This window comes from Zerene cesonia, chromosome 14 (genome assembly GCF_012273895.1).
Source record: "Zerene cesonia ecotype Mississippi chromosome 14, Zerene_cesonia_1.1, whole genome shotgun sequence".
Lineage (NCBI taxonomy): Eukaryota > Metazoa > Arthropoda > Insecta > Lepidoptera > Pieridae > Zerene > Zerene cesonia.
In genome coordinates, this window is record NC_052115.1 from 5,210,793 (window position 1) to 5,233,284 (window position 22,492).

General features: G+C 32.5%; 1 protein-coding gene across 6 annotated transcripts in view; it reads left to right on the forward strand.

Moving 5' to 3' along the window:
• LOC119831651 (dystroglycan) overlaps positions 1-22,492 on the forward strand; it is a 63,082-nt gene that overhangs the window by 12,505 nt on the left and 28,085 nt on the right. For 2 of the 6 annotated variants that reach the window (XM_038355087.1, XM_038355092.1), the window contains exon 1: positions 11,198-11,353. The exons of 3 other annotated variants lie outside the window; for them this stretch is intronic. The gene's annotated coding sequence lies outside the window, so the exon portion shown is untranslated. Of the gene's footprint in view, positions 1-11,197; positions 11,354-22,492 lie in introns of those variants that run through there. One more of the 6 variants, XM_038355090.1, reaches the window with a different exon arrangement.

A 22,492-nucleotide genomic window follows, 5' to 3' on the forward strand; every position in this document is an offset into this window, starting at 1 on the left:
ATGTAGCATTCGCATTATATTTAACTAAAACATCCGGTCAAATGTAAATATGTACAACCAAAGTTTGCTCTTCGCGCAAGAAGTTTTACTAGAATCTTATCACTCGATGTCTGAACAGCCATAAAACTTTGTCAGACACAAGGAATATTTAATGACTTTGTCTTCTTTTATTCTAATTCTCACGACGATGTAATATCCCCTACCAAAGTTCATGGTCGAAAGAGTCGTTGAAATTTTTAATACATATTTTCTCTATAAAGTAGCATAAATGAGTGTATAGTCATGCTATGTTAATAATTTGTAACTTAGTTTTGGAGCCATTGAAATAAATCCGCTTCGAATAAGATACCTTGTTTTACTAGGCTAAATTAACAATTATTGGATTGAGTACCTCAGACATTACATTAAATATATCCAAGGGTTTAAGAACTCGCAAGGCTAGGGTATATAAAAGGAAAGACGAGTATTTCATTCAGGACAAATATATGAGTCTAGAACGGAAAGGGGAACCATGATCGTATTTGCGCAAGCCAAATACAATTTTTACATTAAAGTGAGTGCTGTTGAGATTATTGAGGTATATTTATGCGACATAGGAAAAGTATTATCAGGCAGAAGTAATCGTTGAAAATGGATCAGAAAAGATTTAATACGGATATGGAATGAACTTAAAAAAATTATTAAAAACACTTAAGTAAAAAATCGTAAACAACCAAGATACAAAAAGACATGTAAGATTTTTTTTAACTACAAACATTAAAATTAACCTAATACGTGTTATACAGAACTAAAAGGCTGTTAAAATAAATTCCAACTATAGTTTTCTCTAATGTGATTTTAATTGCACATGTATGAACGAATATTGCATTCCACCAAATTAATTGTCTGATAAACGCTTTCGATTGCGCTTCTCGCGTACGAAGTAACCGTATATTTGGACAATCGCCAAAGATAAGACTTGTGACCTAGAGGTAGATAAACAGTGACAGTGGCAACTGGCAGCTAATGATAAGGCAGATATGTCACATTATATCACTTCTTATGTCCGCATCAATTTCTTTGAGTTTCATTTAAGATTATTCAAATTATTTAAACCCACGCAATTAACAAATTTGAGAGATCCCTTTTACCTGATACGTATTGATTAAATATTTGAGGTCTTCAATCTACGTTGTAAATGAAATCTATCATTACATTGGTTTATGCCCAAGAATTACATTGCATTAGTTGTTAACCCGACCCCTAGATGCCAACAACAAAGCATGGTAAAGACAGTCAAGTTATTTTAAATTGGAAATTCCTTCCTCTTAACGAACTTCGCTCACTGCACTCGCTTCCTGATGTTTTTACGCGGCTTGAACAATTAAACTCTAAACTGGCTCTTGAAGATAAAAAAGATTTATGTTCCGACTCACGAAGTTAATTGCTATCTCACTTTTTCCTATCAGTTAACGTCCAATTAGAGAAGGATAGATTCATATTAGTATAGTTTAAAAAATGTTAGGTCTTTAGAAGCAAGTTTTCTAAGAACTACCATTTTAGACGCTACCGGCTTTACTAACATGTCTGTGTCTAAATATGGCATCAAGTTCTTCGATTCAGTCATGTGGTATTAAATATTTTAAGCACCTCGTTTCAAGTTGCATTGCAACAGATCGATACTTAATACATAAAAGTTATGGTTTATAATTATTTAATAGTGAATATTTATCCTTTATCTCTCATTTATTCACTATTAAAATAAAGTATTTTGATTAACAATAAAATGTTTAATGATTCTCCTACAATAGATTTGATGACGTGACCTTGGCAATATAAATTTCATACTTCGGTCATATTTTTGTCGAAACATTTTCAAGCATAGTTTTAACAATGCTTACTCAATGGGTCGCACCACAACGCTCGACGAAGTTTACAAATAGAGCAAATGAAGGATTGTTTTGCCTCCACAGAGCTTTAGGTCGCCTGAGTCATCAGCTATTTTGAGATCTTTGATGTATAAACGATGATTTATACAAACCACGTGCAGATAAATTTTCATTGATATAATAACGTAATATACTAAATTTTTTTTATACATATTTCATTTCTTTCAAATTGGCATATAAATTGTTATATTCTATGAAACCCTCCCAAACTTCCAATGTTGTTTACTAAACTAGATGATGGTGTAATTTAATGTTCGATGATGGATATATTACTTATAATGATAGTAGTTGTAGAACTCCCTAAGAAACAAGCCCTTGATACGTTGTTCCACTTGAGCTAATTACCGTCGACCAGACCTACATAGCTAGCCCGCTTTATTTCTACAGTGGCTCTTCGCTGTAACTCCAGTGAATGCTTTTGAGCGTGTGTGGGACATCCTGCTCATTCAAATTATGCGTGTAACATCCATGTGTTTTACGGTGTGACATATTTATAACTGTAAAGTCTACTTCATATATTGTGTGTTCATATACAACTGAACTAGGCACCTGCAATAAGGAATGTAGACAGTAATGAATTATTATCGTTGTTAAAACACCGACCAATGACCACATTAGCATAAGTTTTCAATATATCTTACGAAAACAATAAAGAATCATTAAAATATCAATTGTGACATAGAAATTCCTATAGTGCAACAGTAAAAAACGTGCGTAGTAATCATTACTTGTAAATGTATAATGTATCTAGGAAGAACAATTAGGGCGTCAACATATTAGCATCGTGGTGACAATTCAGCGCATCGCTGTTTAGAAATTAAAAGCAATTAAAAAGCGGGTATCTATGAACGTTATATCGTTTAATCAATTCGATCGCAAGTGAGCTGAGGTCAATGACACTCTAGATACGTAAGTATTCTAGCTCCAGTTAGTGAATACGTTAACGTTGAACTAATTAGGTAGTGTTTTGACGATCATGTCTACATTATGGAAGAGCAAATAATTTATATATATTATACAACTTTCTTGTTACAATATTTCAAATGTTGATTTTTATTGTAATAGTCTGTTATTTTTTCGGTTTCTTATTTCTTTTTCATTATTCATTGACGTGGTAGAAATAATTGTGTGACTTTATTCGATTAGGTAAGTTCTGCTAACATAAATTTGCGAGGGGCAGTGTATCATAAAATCGATGTTAGAAAGATGAAACAATTATCAAAATAAAAATACTTCCTTGTAAATTCATTTCATTAATATTTAACAATGATACATTAAAAAGCAACTCTATTAGCTTAAATTAATGTGTATGAAACTCATGGCAATGTTTACATGTGAGCTATTCAAATATCTGGGTCGCGATGATTGGTGCAACGCCTGAATTGCCACCGACAATGGTTAAGCTCAGTCATCAGTGGGCCTTTGTCTTATCCATTACTGGCTAATCCTGACTTTGATTCAGGATTGGACGATTTCATTGTTTTCTTCAGAATTTATAGTTTGTAGTAATGGTAATAGTTTTTAGCAAAATCTGCTCCATATTATGTAAGATTAGGCTAAAATAGTTGAGTAATAATCCTATCGTGTTTCGATAGAACAAATGTATGATTCATATAAATCCTTAATATTATATACCATGTAAGTAAAATGCAAGAAACAGCGTACAGATGGACAGGAAACCCAAATAAGAAATAAAATCCATTAACAAGCGTGATTTATGCGCGGCTTAATCGCAGTTCAGCCGGCCTGAAACGCAATATTAGCGTATAACTGAGCGTTATCGTTCAGACCTACACGATTCGGAATAACGCAAAACAGCGCCTACTAATATCACTAATCCGGCAGTCAGCTTGAAAAATGTCCCGGCATTCGTTTGCATACAATAACCGGTTGTGAATAGCATGGGCGGAACGTGCCTCGCTCGAGCCACGCTTAGGGTATTACACATTTTACTTAACGCTCACGTGACCATTTCCCACACAGCGTATGCAGGTCCACGTATATTTAGGTGAGGCAGGAAATGTTTTCTCAACAGTTTTAATTTCGTCGCGTTGCTACGTCCTGTTTTTTACCGAGAAGCCGTGGAAGGGGCGACGCGAGCGACCAAGTACGCCTGCATTATTACAGATTCATATCTGCAACATTTGCAAACGTGTCACGTTAGCATAAAAGAACCGACTGCTAAAAGCACGCAACAATATTTTAAATTTCAACATTTATAAGTAATTTCTGTCAGCCTTTTGTATATAATCCTATTTCGGATTTCCTGTCATAGAAATTTACTTTAAATATTTGCTCGTTGTCGAGCTCATTTGCAGGGAAATGCCTCTGCGTAAATGCACAGAAAAACGGAGTAGGTACATGTTTGTAAAGCTGATGTCTCGAGAGCCCGGGAATCCGCATTCATGAGCACCTCGCTAAACCATTCGCGTACAACGAATCTAGTTTCCTTAAATGCAAAGAAAGGTCGCCGCCCTGATAAGGACGCACGCAATTCGCATGCAACTTCCCTGTTAAATATGCGATTTTGTAACCGTTGTGCTTATTTTGCGTAAAACAAACGAAATCAGATTACTTTTTATTGTAATGCATTTCACAATGAACGTAAGAAATAATAGTATATTCAGAGTTGGACAATGCGGCGACCGCTATTCTGTGGCAGCAGCATATGGAGGTTTCTCGTGTTTCGTTGTCGCTCGCAAACCAGCCGGCGTTCGGGAAACCAATAAAACAATTGTGTATTTTTGTTTACGTCTCTCTTCACGCTGGCTCCTCTTATGGGCAAGAATTTTAAACTTACAACAGCTGGTTTAATCATAAAAGAACGTTTTTTAATTTGATACAATAGGTTTTGAGAGTTAGTGTTTCAAAATGATTTATGTTCTGTGCTCCAATTTAAATTATATGTTAGCACATTATTCACGCGACGTCTTTCGGTTTCATATCTGTAATTTTTAAATAATACTTGGATTATCTTAACTCCTTAACTTATAATTATTGAATTATTATATAGAGGAAACTTGAATGGCCCAAAATAAAAACAATCTAAATTAATTTAATAATTAACATTTTTGGTTGAATGCAGTGTCAGATAAATGTATATATTTTTTTACTATATAGGTACATGGTCACAGCGACGAAGACAAATGCAACTACAAATAATTTTAAAGCATATACCGAGAAGTTTCAACTGACAAATTGCAAAGAGCATAAACTGTTGCCAAACTAAAAGTTTACTTACGAAATTGGTACGCAACGTAACATCGCTTAAAAGCTCGGCTCAATTTGGCAAAACTTGCACCGCATATGGCTCCAAGTTTAATGGATAGGGTGGTGTTATTTGCAAAAACACATCGCAATGAAATCCATTCTGTATTCACTTCCACTAATACATAGGCCACCGTCAGACGACACAAGACATTGATGGATTGACGTCATATAAACAGAAGATAAGATTAGCTCATAGCCGCTTTGCACATTCAATTTGCTGGTAATGTTAATTTTAAAAGCATTGATATAGTGTGTCAGGGTGAACGTTAGATCATACTTATTCCTCTAGAATAGCTCAAGATAGGGTATGAATCGAAAACAATGCAATCTTACATTTGTTATATTATACGAAATTATTGAATTGGTAACGTAATTTAAAAGATTGTGAATATATCAACATTTAATTTATTTTATCTTTATATCTTGTATAACATAAAGGTTTGTAAATGCATTCGTAAATAACTGAAACTCTATTAAAATAAAATCTGACTTTGATTGCACTATAAATTGGCAAAAATTACGAGTTTCGATTTTAACATCTAAATAGTACGAATTGTACTCGTAGCCGAAATATTCGAAAGAATTGTCTCCTAAAAGCTTATTCAGAAATGGAAGAAAGAATGTAAACGTTACATTGTTAAGAGAAAATGGCCGGCTTGATGGTTATCACCTATTTATTGTGTTAAAATGGGTCAGCGGTCGGCGACCTGCGATTCCGTAATGAAGCGCTGTGGGACTTGTTAGATCTAAGGTGAGGTTTAATCTATATGATAAATTAGAGTACCTACTGAACATTTTACTAGAACCCAGTTTTACGTATAACGAATATGCACTAAGAAAATTATTTATTATCTATACAGTTAAGACTATGAAAATTATTTATGATGTCAGTAGCACCATTACATAGTATAAAACAAAGTCGTTTCCCGCTGTTTGTCTGTCTGTTAGTCCCTATATATGCCTAGATCTTTAAAATTATGCTACAGGTTTTATAATAATCAAAAGTTACCTTACGAGCTTATTGCGTGCCTTTTCATATATGAAATATTCCCCGAAGCTTATAGCTTTGAATTTTGAGAATTACGATAAATCGTGTAATCTATCTTACGAACATTTCTTTTTACTGTATGAATCCTTTATGCCTTAGATTTATGTGATTAGAATCAAAAAGCTTGCCGTCTTGCAGTGCAATTTGACATGAAAGTGATGAAACACAGTCTCTTTTATGTTTCAAAACACGCGATCAAACGTCCAAACACGTTACTTGTGTCAATTAAACTGCATCTTTTAAAACATGGACCATCTAGCGAGAAATGGGACAAGCTCCGTATAAATCTGGTAGGCATGTGTGAACTTGGTATATTGATGGTTGACATATTAATGAGATTTCAGAAGGGATTGTTAGTTGAACGCGACGAGTGATGCAAACCAGGAGCACGAACCTAAGCTATTTCTGGCAAATGCCGTTGACCTGTTACTATACGCATCGCCTGAGATGATTCACTGATACTCGGATATACAACTGACGGATCAGATAAGCATTATTTTTATGGGTTACCGTAAGTGACTATTAATAACACTCAAAGCTTAATAACACGGGGAAGTCGTATAAAATTATTTCGTTAAACCGGTTCATGATTGACTAGTCGATTATTTATTTTAATTTATTGTATACTGTGTAAGGAATTACATCTTTATCCTTAATACTTATCTATTGTATAAAATAATATAAATAAGTTTTGCCTTTCAGACAACAAAAATGCTTTTTGTAACAGCACGAAGAGAACAATACATTCGGAACACTCTGTATAACATAGGTATATGATTCCACTCTGTATGTGTTTAAAAAAAAAACTAGAATGCTATTTTAGTCAGGATTATAATTAGAAAGCCACGTTTGTGTTAGAACATTGTTAATCTTATATCCTGTGAAAACAAACGGGCGCTTTATTTCTGTTTAAATTTCCACCTACCCAGTTCCACATATCCCTATTAATTAACATAACGTTATGTATTTTTATTTCTGAATAGACGACGGTAACAAAGGAAATGTTGGCTGCTTGTCGTCGAGGGTCGCCAGTCGAAACCATGTTATCTTTTGTAAATGTATGCTTTATTACTGAAACATTTTTATTACGTATCTTTTTCATATGTCGTCATTACTAATAATATGAAATCACATATTCACAAAATGTATACCGCAGGGCACAAACCGTGGCATTCCGACATCTTTATTGAAGGAGGAATATTAAAAATGTTACGTAGCTGACACAAGTACATTTTTAATATACCGTATAGGAGATATGCACAATTTATCGAGGTTAAGTTTTTTCGATATAAAGAAAGGTCATCTTGACCTACGTATCTGATAAAAATACTTGATGTTCAAGTGTGGATACTGCAGCTGCTATAAAATGTGATCGAAAATACTTTAACTGCAGCTTTTAAGTATGTACTTTAAAATAATCAAACTAAACCTGCAATGAGAAAGAGAAAGTAATTATAATTTGGTGAAATAAATTTTCATAAAGATTTTGACTTGGAATTATTATACAGTTGCTATTCCTATTCACTTCTACTGGTGAAAAACGGGCACGATAAAGCTCTTCGAAAAATAATATATATGCATCTGCATTAAAGACAAATATTATTTTACTTTTAAAAGCAAAATACTTGAAATTCATGATACGAGTAAATATTTCTAGTCATCTACGTGAAATTGAAAACTAAACATTCAGGCAGTTCACATTTTCCCGTACTCAAATTATGTTGTTAGGTATTCATCTGCAAAGCAGAATAACGAATGCTCTTTAAAAATTGATGGATAATCCCAAGACCACGTAGCCTGCGAACAATCAGAATACAGAAGTTATCCTAATCATAATACATAGTTCCACTAAACTAATTTATAAAACAGAGACTTGAGCTTTATTCTGTTGTTATGCCTACGCAATTATCCGCTTGTTTAGAAATATATGCCGGGCTTGAAACACGAAAGCGGTCTGTTTTTCCTTACCCCAGATATATTGATTTACGCGGCGCAAAAGTTATATAATGGCTTCTATTTCAATTTGTAACATGAATATCGAATATAATGTTTCCTATTTCTAGTACATTACAAGAAAACTTGTCAAACGTGAAACAAGTCAAAAATTAAATATTTAAAGAACAGTGTTAGACTTATTTTGATGCTTTCTATATAATTATAATAGCGTATAATATGTTTAATTAGAAATAGTTATTAGTAGTAGATTATGGTATAAAATGTAAACTATAAGCAAAATTTTCTAAAATGTAGGACAATGTTTATTGAAACAGAGAACATGGTGTTGCGTAATAGCAGTCAGCTTAGATAACCAACATAGAAAATGAAGAGGAGCGTTTGCAATCTCCATTTTGTAAAGGAAATTAAAGCGATGTTACATACGTTATATCTCGGCGCAGCTCGAAATCCATCTATGGAAATATTTCGTTTAAAATTATATAAAACTTTATATTTTATTTGGGTGTATAAATATTACTATAGAATGATTTTTGTTACTATCCTATAGTCATAAAATGTAAAATCAAGTCAAGTTATTCGTCTTAGTCTCTCGTTTAGTTGTTAATTAATGTTATTTAACAGTTTAGCGGGAATAGATAATTCGTAAAATATGTCTCAAGGCGGGGCATATAAAAAAAATATTTATATAATAACATTTTTGTTTGAGATTTATATTTTTACTTACACTTCACATAGGAATATATTAATAGAATTCGTTTATTAATAATGTTTATGGCACGTAATTTACTATTTCTCTTTTGTATAACTTAAAATATGACTTATCTTGAAGAGCTCTTGGCATTGTACGACTGTTTTTGATTGGCGAATTTCGCACAACCTCCCAACTTTCTTTTACTAGTGCTGGAATTCGTACTTGGTCTCCAGAACTCGTTTAATTTTCGCATAATTAAAAAACTTTCAACCAGCAAAGTTTATCTAGTACATAACCATTTATTGCTTTATTTAAAAATAATATTTCTCATGGCTTGTTAACGATAACTTATATGTTTGAAAGCAGATATTTTAATCTCTCTGCTCTGCTGATGTTTATCGTAATAATTTCATTCAATTAAAGCCTTCTTGCTGTTGTGACAAGTATTCAAAAAATGTCACAGCTATTTATAAGCAGGGGATGCCCTTTCTAGGAAATTATTAATGTTTATTCAATGTCTTATTCAAATAACGTATAACTCCGCTAGTAGTTTAATTTCGTCATTATCTACAAGTGTCATTTGCAAATATAATTTGGAATTTCGGTAATATTTCGCGCACATTAAGGAATATTGTAAAAACTACTCAATGTCATAACATTTAACTACGTTAATAGCCATACTTTGTTTATATTACAATCAATAAGTTAAAAAGCTTCTTGTTTAACGAACGCCATAAAATATCTTTAATGATCGACTTATTATAAACGAACGACTGCTTCGCTTAAATGTTGGCTTATTCAAGCTGAGTACATCTAATTCGAACAATGTTGCACACTATTCGACTTCTAACCGAACACTATTGGGTTACGTATTAAGAAAACAAAGCTATGTAATTACAGTTGACGTGTTAGTGACCACAACATTTACGACCTGTTGCACCTTAAAGCTAGTCTATCCATTGTGGAAACAATGGATATTGTATCGCATTTCTAATCCATACTCTCTAATCTGAAATTAAATTCTTAATTATAAATTGAACGTATTAAAGTAAAGGATTCATTTCACAATTAAATTTATAATGAGCTTAAATGTGTTTTAATTAAAGCTAATGACTTTCATAGTTCACCTCTCCGTTTCGAAATATTCCGTTTCATAAGGGCTTGTCATAAAAGATAAGTAAAGAAGAAACGTAAATATGCAATTAAAACCATTCTGTTTGCGTAACCAAAATCGTTCTTTTCCTCATACACAATTTCATCAAGACTCACGTAGGTACCTTGGATCTTGTTTGCTCTGCGATGTCTGACCTAAATTGCAGAGTTGATAATGAAAAGCTCCGTCGCCTTAGCTTCGTAATTTCACGCGGCCCGTCACTAGGCTCCTGTTACTTTCTGTAATCACTGTTTCACCTGGACACGCAGTTAGCACTGGTATCTCCCTAAGGACAAGTACTATATAAGCGCGATTAGTGACCATGAATAATATGTTGTTTTCTGTGATAGAAATAATTCTAAATGTTAAGAGCTCAAACAGTTTCGTAGTTGTCTAGAATCACGATGTATGTTAGTAAGCCAAGTGTTATAATACTATTTGACAAGTTGTTCGTAATTGCGATCGTTCACACTTTACGCGTTGCGACATTTCTTTGCCTGGACGAGTATAATTGCGTGACTGTCTCTAATGCTCACTTCCTTTTCAAGAATTTCTTTTGAGATACCGATGTCTCGTAAATCACTGTTTCTTTGTTGTATTAATATTTGAGTCGCGCCGTTGATATTTTTAACACATTCTATTTGGAATATTAGAAATTTTACGAAGCAATTTCTTCACTTATTGAACGATTGATGTGATATATTACGATACTATCATTTATAGAATTTTTAGTTCGTCGAAAATGTGTTTATTCATAACATCTAAAAAGCATTCAATATTACCTTTTAAGTATTAGAATTCAGACCCCTAAGATTTATAAACGATATACAGATATAGTTTATAGGAAAGGAACATTATTTAATCGTAAATATTTATCTTAATTCTTACTACGCATATAATACCTTCCTGTCAAATAACACTTTATTTTACAGAAAAGGTACCCATGAACTGCAATGCAACGAACATAGTTGATAATTTAATAGAAAAAACAATATACTGTTTCGCCTATATTTACCAACGTTAATTAGCCATTGGAGATACTTAGCATATCATTATTGTCATAATGTTTGGTGTAATAATATAGGATACTCAGCTGATCTCAAGGGAGCTATACCATACAAGTGCGTAAGAAGCGGGGAGAGGGGATACTCTAGCGAGTGCAGTTGCCTCCCTCCCGTCAGCGACGGTAGACGTATCAGTCGGTGTCCTATGTTAACTGCGGTGAAGTGACTATTTGTGAACTTGCTACTACTAAGTGTTCTCAGTGCATTTGGAACAAATATCCCCCTATTCCAGCTCATTTCAAGGTACGTTTGTCTGATGTTTGTATAAGATTTACTGTAATTTGTAATGTTTCAATTTAAATGCGGTCAAATAATGCATTATGGTAATGTAATCATCATTGTAATAATTTGAGAGGGTTGATGAGCGAGGTCGGCTATTGATTCGCACCCCTAATAAAATTGACGTTGAGAACTGCTCCCGGCTTCTCATAAATTGAGAGGGAATATCACACTCGGGGTTCGGTGCAGTCAATCTTGGATTTATTTTATGTGACATAAATTTGATTCATTTTTTGTTTATTTCTAAATAAAATAAAGCTTATATCAGCATTTTTAGTTGTAGAAAGATTATTTCCATTATTATTAAATTCCATTTAGAGTTAAAAACGTTAGAATATTAAATGTTTTATTTATATTTATGCAATCACAGTTAAAGTGAATGATTGTACATCAGGTAGATGGCCGGTCAATGCCCATTCTTCCGTTGTTGCGGGGTGTATCATGATTTACGGGATTCCACATTATGGAATACACTAGACACTATTAAGGTGCAAAAGCTCGATTTCTATCGAGTTAGTTTAATATATGAACAAGGATTACCCAATAGTCCTCATTTTGCCAACACGATGCTATCAAAGTCTTTAATAAGTGGTTCTTAAGTCCTTTAATAGGTCGGTGATTATGAAAATTATACTGCCGTGTTAAATTAATGTCCTTCTTTTAATTGAAGTATATAAATTGTAAACCTTGGCCAGGTTCTCATTTAGCACTCGGCACATTATCAATCAGAACCTCTTTTGTTTTTATGCCAAGCTCAACGACAGTGCGCTATTTATCTTGCTATAATAGCTGTATTTAGGTAATTACAAGCCTCTTTAGACCACGTCATCATTTACATGTTTAGAAGTAGTTTGAACTTACGACGTGAAATATTTATTGCGAGCCATAAAAAGTTGGTTAAATTATCGAATGTCATCTCACACGCAACATTCAGCACGGGTTTATGTTGTTTTTCTTCTATATTTGAAACATAAAAAATGCACGCACAATGCGCTATTTCTCTATTGAACTGAAGATGTATATTAGCTTGCGTGATATCGTTTTAATAATTCCTAGTTCGATTATTATCGATGTAAGGACCTACATGTATGTTTCATAGACGATACACCACTTGGAAGTAGAGGAAATTGGCCAGTGGATAGATGAATAAGATCAACTTAGGATATACGCCGTATTGCGAATATTGAAGACACATATTCCGAAATCGAAACTCAAATAATATTCAACAAAGTTTCCTCAAAAAGTGTTTTAGGTTTCTGAGTAGACATGATTCAACTTATGAGTAAAATCAACAGAAAACCACGTTATGATACTGAATATTAATAATATGCATTTATTTTTATTGAGGTCATGATCTAATGAGTACATTTTATTATATTGTTATGAGCACAGTTTTAACGTTAAAAGTAAGTACTTATTACTCTTATAAGTCGATTAGTACCTAATTGACATAATTGGTTTCTCAACAATTATCATAAAAATGAAAATAAATAATGAATCTATACTAATGATACAGAAAGGTAAAGTTTGTGGATTTGAGAGTATATGACGATATTAGGGTAATCTCTGGATCTACTGAACCGGTTTTAAAAATTATTTTACCACTAGAAATCGACGTTGTCTGTCAGTGTCATAGGCAACTATTATTATATTAACTGACAGATAAGCCAAACAGAAAATATCAGGGATTTAAAAGTTGTGTGGCTGTTATAATAATAAGTTATAGATAAAAGGTTCGTAAAACACGATAAAATTCAATTATTTTAATGCCACCTTATCTAAATTAACTGTTCCAATCATTTCAACCGTCGAAATTAAAACTAACGATAATATACAAGAACTGTATTTTCCTAACATCTGATTGATCTGACCTTATTATATATTAAAATATAAAACGTTTCCTAGAATTGATAACCGTTGGTTTTCTACGTAGAAAGGTAACAGAAATTAGTATTAGTGCTACAATTATTTATCTCACTAGTTATCGTACTATGTGGCGGCTGACACTGTTAAATGTGACATTACACCTAAAAGTCACGTAAAATTAACACGCTTCAACTTAAAAAGGATGCCGAAAACGATTCATTCATTTGACTTTCACATTCCATATGTACAAATAAATGAATTTCATTTTAATATCGTTGGTTGCACTTTTGGCGATGGTCGGTTAACGGTAGTTTATAAAGCGTGGTCGCAACGATGCATGTCAAATGCAGTTTAATGGCAATATTAACCTCTGGTAAAACAAAACACTCATACTTTATAGAAACGTTGACTTTAATAGTACCTACTATAAATCACATTTAGGTTAAGTGGTAATTGAGTCTAAATCAACAAGTCCATTCCATAAATAAATGAAATTATACTAAAATATTCTACTTATTCTCGATGTAGTGAGACTTTCTAAAGTAATATTGTTGAACGTTTGAGGTTCGATATTTCTTTCAAAACGGTTAATACTATAGGGACGAAATTTTGATGAGAGTCATATCAATTTGAAGTTATTATAGTACCGTATTGGCCATTTATTTGAGAGAGCATTTCTTGAACAGTTTCTCAAAAGCTAGGAAATACGGGATTGCCGTTGTAACAATTACAGTCCTAATGCCTCCAATATAATAAAACCAGGTTTCCTAGAGCCATATGAGGGTAAGGAATACAGGGAATGTAATATGATATAAAGAAAAGTTGCTCGTAAACGTTATGGTTATTGTTCTGTAAAATATATAAGATGTTCGGATACCTAATTTGTGTTTTCTTTTATTTTTTATTCTAAACAATACTTATTAAAAATTACTTTTGTAAAATTTAGGTATTGCTCAATTAGATTAAAGACATTTAATTTATACTATCAAAATCCAATCTAAGCTCTCAGTGTCTATTTTTAAGTCTTAATACATTGATTTACAAAACTGAATAGAATTCACATAACCTTAACATCATTACTTTATTCCTTTATGCCGTAAGAATGAATATATATAGAAATAGATTTTTGTTATCCTTAGCATGAAAGGGCTTTGTTATATTTGAACAAATCCGAGCATTCTGCCTTTGCAAGCATGTGTCGAAAATGTGTTTCATTTGTTCTGACATCTTGTATTGTGGAAACGGGAATGTTTGTGTAATGTGGTATTTACCTACTTGTGTTTGTTTTCATTTATTTTTTAATTGTCAAGAAAATTTGAAATACAACCGCAACGTTTAAATCATTGACATCCTGATAAGTGGCGTTGGTATTCAATTAATTCTATTTCAATCACTTAGAGTACGTAGATTAATTATAGAATTAATTTTTACTATTTATAAAACAATATTTATTTAAGTCTTATATGTGGCGTTGATAATATTTTCCAAATTGCGTATTGAATTCCTTCATTTCTTTTAATTGTATAACAATTATATGATTTTGAAAAATATAACGCCACAATCGTCGCATACAAGCACAAAACTATAGCTAGTAGGTAATAATCGGTTTTCTTTCGCCCCTTAAAAATTCAGCACCAATAACAATTGCCCCTAATGCAAGCGGAACTACTCAATCCTCTTAGCTGAGAGTGGGAAGGAATAAATCGAATCTTTCCCCAATTCTCATCGTGTCAAGCTGACGAAGCATAAAATCGATAGCAACTCGACGAAGAGATCTCCGGGCCTCACGCATCCGCTATATCGATTGTTCCCGGCATCTATTTTATTTAGGAACAGGTGGTGATGTTTATACGATTTAGTGTTACACTAAAAATGCCAACCGTAGAGATCGGCACGTGTAGATAAATTCAATTTATTTCTTTATCAACAGTGTCAATTTTCGCTTTACTTTGTCGTTTTAATAGGTATCCGTACCATTCATATAAATATATGATTACACTAAATACATTAACAAATAACATACGAATAGATTCGTCTATTTTGATGTGAGACAACAGTAAATGCCGTCCTTATTTGTTTTTGCTTACTTAGCGGTAATGTATATAATTACCTCGCAACAATTAGCTTGAAATGTTTAACAGCGAAATCGTATTATCTCAAAGAGAGAGCAGACGGAAAGCGTATTCCCTCAGCGAATAAGAACAATTTTAACCTTAGACATGATCATAACAATCCAACTTGTTTGCTATTAAACAGCAGCACTTATACAAACATCTAATACAAAATATCTGTATATAGAAAGTAAAGGCAACTCAGATTGAAGCTTGTCGGTAATACATATTTAGAGACATACAGAATTCATTGCAATGATTGCTTTCGTATATATTACGTTGATGAGTAAACTCAAACATGTCACATTTACACAGCTTAATTAGGTACACGAAAAGTATAATGAATATAGTTTAAAATTCAACGGCAATTACACAATGTGCGACCACGCTATCTATACCTACGGTTATATACGTACCTATCAATTTTATCGATCTACAATGTAATTATCTGTGAATGTAAAAGGTATTTGCATGTTTTTAAATACATCCGTTGTCTAGTCACAATGTTTTGTGACTTAACATTAAACTATTAGTAGGTAAGATTAGTCCAATTCGACCGCTGATTATGAACTAAAATTTTGTTATTACGTCCAATAAAAATGCAAACATTAAAAATCAACGTTCTACGAAAAGGTAGTACATGACCTATTTTCTAAATTGGAAAATTTCACGAATTTTCAAGTAACGTATTATTATTTTGTTTAACTAAAACTGTTTAAATGTATTTCAATTTAATTCCGTAAATAAATACTGAAAATCGATTTAAAAGTCGTTACGCAGTACTGAATCAAATCAAAGTGAATCTCGCGTAGTGACCAAAACTCTATCGTTTTATGCCGCTTTCAATACGTCTGTTTCAACTGCAGATCTTTATATATATGCACCTAGTTGAATACAATAAATTGGTTTTGCCTTAGTTTTGCAAAACAAAAACTCTTCAATTTGGTATTAAAATTGTTTCAATTTTAAAGGTTTACTCTTATTAAAAGAGTTATTATAATTTCACCTTGTGTATATGTAACGAAATAAAATATATTTGACCGAATCTTAAAAGAATTTGAATAGGCTTTCAGCATCATATATGGATTTTAATATATTTCAAAATATGAGAACGTACAATCCAATTGGATTGTACGTTCTCATATATAATTATATAGAAACAGAATACCGGTATTTTAAAAGCATTTAGGTTCAGGTTCATAATAAAAGTAATAAACTGGGTAAATATTTGAAAACGTACATGTTGCGAAGGCTTCGAATTCAAATGTAGAAAAATGTGTACCCAGTGGGTTGGGTAGTTCTGACTCCACACTAAGCTAATATTTGGCAGTTATGCAAAATGGCTGCCAGCCAGCTGCTCTGCCAACGCCTGCAATAACTGCGAGAACGAAGCCTATTTTTATTTATGGGGTACGAGATTTTGTATCTTTGCGTCGAATATGCGAATTGTAAAGGGGTTGAAATTAACATGTCGTTTCGCTTGTAATGCTTTGTATTATCTTAATAAAGTATGATAACAAACTGCGTCTTTGCAAACCTTATATTTTATTTTCTAATTCAACGATAAACGAAACTGCTTGGCTCCGATTTTCCAAATCGAGCTAGAAATCTAGATGTTAGATAACATATACGCATTGATCACCTATATAAAGAACAACAACCGAGCTTTTTCTTTCGTTTTATCTCCACTAAACAATCCATACTTCTCATTGTATGTAAGCACACTACTAGTTTTAGTTCCAACCCCTTTAACTACGCGTAACCTAACGATGCTCGAATTTTTAGTGCTGAAGGCAATTAAGTACGCGACTACCGATGCGGCAATTGAGGCTCAATCCAAAACCTTGACTCCTTGATCACGAACTTTTTCTATTATAACATAAAAAAATGGCGCGACGTGTGCACAGACTAATTGCTTTGTGTTGAATAATGCAAAATGCAGCAATTATTCTAGCGAGTAAAAACATTTAAGATTGCTCTGTATCTATTGAATGTCTGTAAAAGTGATCTTGAATATTTCCCAATATTCCGTCATTACGGCCATTCATAACGTTGTGATCTTTCTAATTTATTTCAACACTATCATATTTATACTATTGCTTTCTTAACAACGATCTTCTGAGAAATTTTTGAAAGAATAGAAAAGAAGTTTGATCACGAGGCGGGATTCGAACCCGCGTTTCTTGGTGGGATCATGGGTGGCCGAGAGGCTAGGCGTTGCTACGGTTTTTCTTTCCTTTCAAAATTTCTCATTTATAAAGCATTTCAATGCTATAAAACTAAAAAATTAAACGATCTTCTGATTCTTCGAAACAAATCTTACATACATGTAAGTAGTTTCCACATACCGAAACAATCGCGTGACCACCTAACCCTTTAACCTTATGGAACCTTAGTGCATTAGTAGCGTATAAATTAGATTAGTATATCTAACTCGATTAACCCGTTTTACACACGAACCTTAGTCGGAGGTTAATAACGAAATCTTATTTCATTTAATCAAGCGATAAGCATCGATGATTTTCTAGTTTGATCTCGCCGACATCTGAGAGGCTGAACTGTATATTTACAGTTAACAGATTACATTAGATCTTATTGTGTATGTAACAAAATCTCCCAATTTTTATTTTAAATTCCTAAAAAGAATACGAATCGAGGACGATATCGAATAATGATTTGAACAATGTTGAGTTTGCTCTAGATACAGTATTGCTGCGTCAGAAAATAATAAGAGTTAATTGGCATCATATAAATGCAGTAGTCGTCAATAATTTATAAGGAATTGTGTTCATGTATTTGAATTAAGCGTGCGGTCCATATTACGCGTCATTGAATGCTTATTACAGCTATTTATTCGATTACATTGATTATTTATCAATAAGCAATTTATTTTTCGTCTCATTTATTTTCCTCAACATCTATATGGATATATTAAATCGGTGATTAGATTAAGTATATATATGCTTTCTTATTATAAAATGTCTTATGTGCATAGTTTCAAATAACTTTAGTATTTATTTTACCCATATTTTTCGTTATCACATCTAGAGGTGCACCTACGAATTAGTTTTATAGGCTACTTATAACTATGTTATTGGGTTAAAAAAGGAAACATCTTTCACGATGCAAGATTTTAAATTAAATGTATTAAAACAGATTAAAATTAGTTTTTAAACAAGCCGTGTAATTTTTTCATTTAAATCGAGTCAAACGAACAAATAATACGAATACTTTTTCTTTTTTCAAAACACCGACGTCTCTGGTATGCAATCGAATTGTGACCCTCCCTCGTTTCTGAAACGACAAATTTAGTCTCTCGGTTTTCTCTCTTACTTCGGTTATAAATTTAACCTGATAATTATATAATTATAATTGCCGTTGTACTCGTAATATAACACCCATTCGCTATCAGCAATACGTGTCATTTGTAATAGTTGTGAAAATTTTAAATTACATGCAAAGACCTTCAATAATATGATCGTAAAATGTAATACCTACCGAATGTGAAACTTGAGTTCTCGGTATTAATATACTTTGGTTATCTTTTATAATAACAGTTATCTACATTATCCATATTAACAAAATATCCTACTAATATTATAAATGCGAAAGTTTGTATGGATGTGTTATGGAAGAACATAGTGATTTATCATTTTGCATTCATGTTTTCTCTCATGGTTCTGTATTATTATGTAACTCTTAGTATGATTCTCCTGAACGATTGCAAAATACTTTAATTTCGATACATTTCTACATAGTACAACATTTTAAGTTCCCGACTGCGGCAGTAGTAGGTAATACGTAATGCGAGATATCTTACAAGACCACACTATAAGAACCTCGCATAACTTCAGCCGTGCATTGCATTTACAGAGCCGACTTTGTATTTATTATTCCGATAGCGATAACACGTACGTACGTCTGACGTTCAGTTGTTTTTGCTTCATTTAAACAATTTTATCTATAAATGATTTCTAATATCCATGCAGTATACGGACAGTAATTGATTGAATAGCATTAAAGCATACAGATACATGCAAATGTATGTAGACTAGCAACTCGTTTAAGTGAATGAAAGCAAGTCAAAATATTGAAATAGTTACGCAACGTGACACGGCGCTGCGACAATTGACCGACACGGATGACATCATATAACCGGCCTCCACACTCCATAAGTCACTATGTACGTACATTATCGGTGGTGTCGAAACATAGGGCTCTCTTCGATCATAAAATAACAAAAGGCCTCATTTTTGACTGCGCCCAGTCGTTTCGATCTATTTAACATATCCTAATTATTAATATACGTAATCTTTTTGTTAAATAAACATAAACGTATAAATAATTCGTACAGAAGACCGTTTAATTTAATCTAAATTATACATACATAACCACGTAGTGTTCCCTTCTTATTTCGTCCCTAATTAAAATTTACTGAATAGTCCACTCGGATAAAAACACATTCAAAGAAGTTCTTAATGGACGTAAAGATATGTAAGTTATTGTTTGCTTAATGAATGAGACCGTCAAGTGTCGGTGAACCTGTTCTTAATGAAAGACAGGTGAAATACGAATAAATAAAGCGTTTCCAAGACGTCGAGTAGACATAATGCAGTTATAAGTCTACCATATTCCTTAAAAATTTTAATTATCTCTTCTTTCTGCGATGTAAAAACTTATATTAACAAAATTGCGTTGCTTTTGATCCGCTTAGTAACAATATCTATGAATTAAAGTTTACTGAATTAGATAAAAGAATTAAGGTAAAATTACACAATCTTAGTAATAAAAACGGCTCTTTTTAGGCTGTCACAACTAAGCTTCTTAAGTAAAGCTTTCAACGGACGAAAAAGTCCGCGTTAGGGTTTCAGCTTTCCCTTAAGCCTTATTCGTAAGCTCCCCATCATTAATTGTTTAACAAGTTAACAACCAATAAATATTTGTTCAATACACCACTGACATGCTCCATTACATCCCCTATTTCAATTTCTGTATAATTGATCCCTAAATTAATTACTGTAACAGCTGCTATCGATTTACGAGCCAATTAAAGCGCAATAAGAAAAAATTGATCGGCGTGTTATTTTAACTGCCATAGGATAAAATATAATGGATTGAACAATTTGTTGGTCTGAGTATTTCTGGTTTATCGAGGCTCTATATCTTCACTAAAAAGGTGGCAAGATGCAGGTCATTTTATAACGTGTCAATATGCAAGATGCTTTATTTGGATAAGATAATATTTATGATACATGTCTCTAAATTATATGTGTATTAACGTAACAACAGCCTATGTGGATTTTGAATTTATATAAAAATCCTGAATCTACTGTAAAGTAAACTATTTATCGTTACATTTTAAGTTAAAAATATGTTATTCACAATATCTATATATACAGCAACACATAGTTTCAAAACAGCTCATATTACCACACTATAATTAATTATTTAACAATTGACCTTTATAGCACACTTATTTTCAACTCTTGAACGTTTTCAATATGTTTAAGATTGAGAAATTTTGAAAGAATAGAAAAAATTTCTCATTTATAAAGCATTTCAATGCTATTAAAAAAAAAAAAACTAAAAATTAAATGTTTAAGATTGATAAAAATCGAATAACCGAACATTTTTCACACACGTGATTAGTCTTTTATTTTTAGCTTTTGCTTACATCCAACCAACGTGAATGATGCACGAACTTGCTAAGTATATTGGTACATAGTGATTCATCAGTGAACTCATGTATACACTGCGTAAAGTCAAACCAATACATATGTACGTAAGTATAAGAATACTTAAATCATTTTATGACTGCGAAGGTTGGAAATATTTTTTTAAGATGCCAGGACTGAGCTGTATGAAATAAGACCAAGAAGTTATGTCTCATACGTAGTTATTATTGAGAAATATACTTAGAAATTATAAGAATTGACTGTAACGGGCATTTTTAACTACAGAAAAAACTCAAGACTATTTGCTTAGAAGTACTTATTCTACACTTTAAAATCTATTATAAATGTCCCAGAAAGATTTTCCGCATAGTATTAAGCTTACAACTTCCTTATTAATCTCTTGAGATATTCACGATTCTTAAAATATTTAAACGTTTAGAAGCGAAAGTAATTGGGAAAGTTTTAATGAATAATAAATTGAGAGCAGCAAAGGTGGTGTTAAATTTTTCTTGTTTTTATAACTTGTGTTTGAATATTGTATGTTTTCAATGTTATTAATTAGGTATATACTTTGTTTGATACTTAATTAAAATACATATGTTATTAATGTGCGTGAAAATAGAACAAAATTATTTAATGCTATATACCGTTATTAAATAAAATGTTAAGTATTTAATGCTTATTGTAATGAGTTGTGCTCTAAAAATTTCATTTACTTAATTACCCAGTAACTGCTATTCCTACTATATTATTCATAAGTAATATTAATGACATTAGTCGAATTATCGTTGATAGATATTGTACGATTACCATAAATGGTAAGAATTTTGAAATATCTATGCGTTTGTTTGACCGCGTTAACCTCAGACTCTACTGGATCGATTTCACGTGAGCCCTTAGCGCTGCTATCAGTTAAATAAACGCTAAGAGCGAAGCCAGGGCGGACCGCTAGTAGCGTATATCTGAAAATGCGAACACATTGTACAAATAATAAATGTTCAGTTTATGTGCTTATTGTGAGTTGCTACTGCAAAGCCTTAAGAAAATTTCAAACGTTTATTCCGCTAGTATAACGCAATATTCTCAAATAGATTTCCGCTCGATAAAATATTTTAAATCCAGCTGTCATTGTAAAGCCAACTATATCCTCTGTAGAGTCCACGAAGTTTATTGAATGAACCTTTTCAACCACTTTGTTTCAAACTGTGTCAGGACTCAGGACAGAATGCGAAACGCTCGAGTTTTGTGTCGGCGGAAGTGTTGTTTGTTGCCAGTTGTTGTCTGTGTATGATGTGCTTGGCGAACAGAATAACTTAGACTTATTTTCTCAGTGTGTCTAAGTGTTTTTTCATAAATATCTTTCGCACAACCATCACATTTTTAACACGCTTTTATTAGCTTCACTTGTATGTTTGTATGTATGTATGTATGTAACTCACACCCGTTTTTCT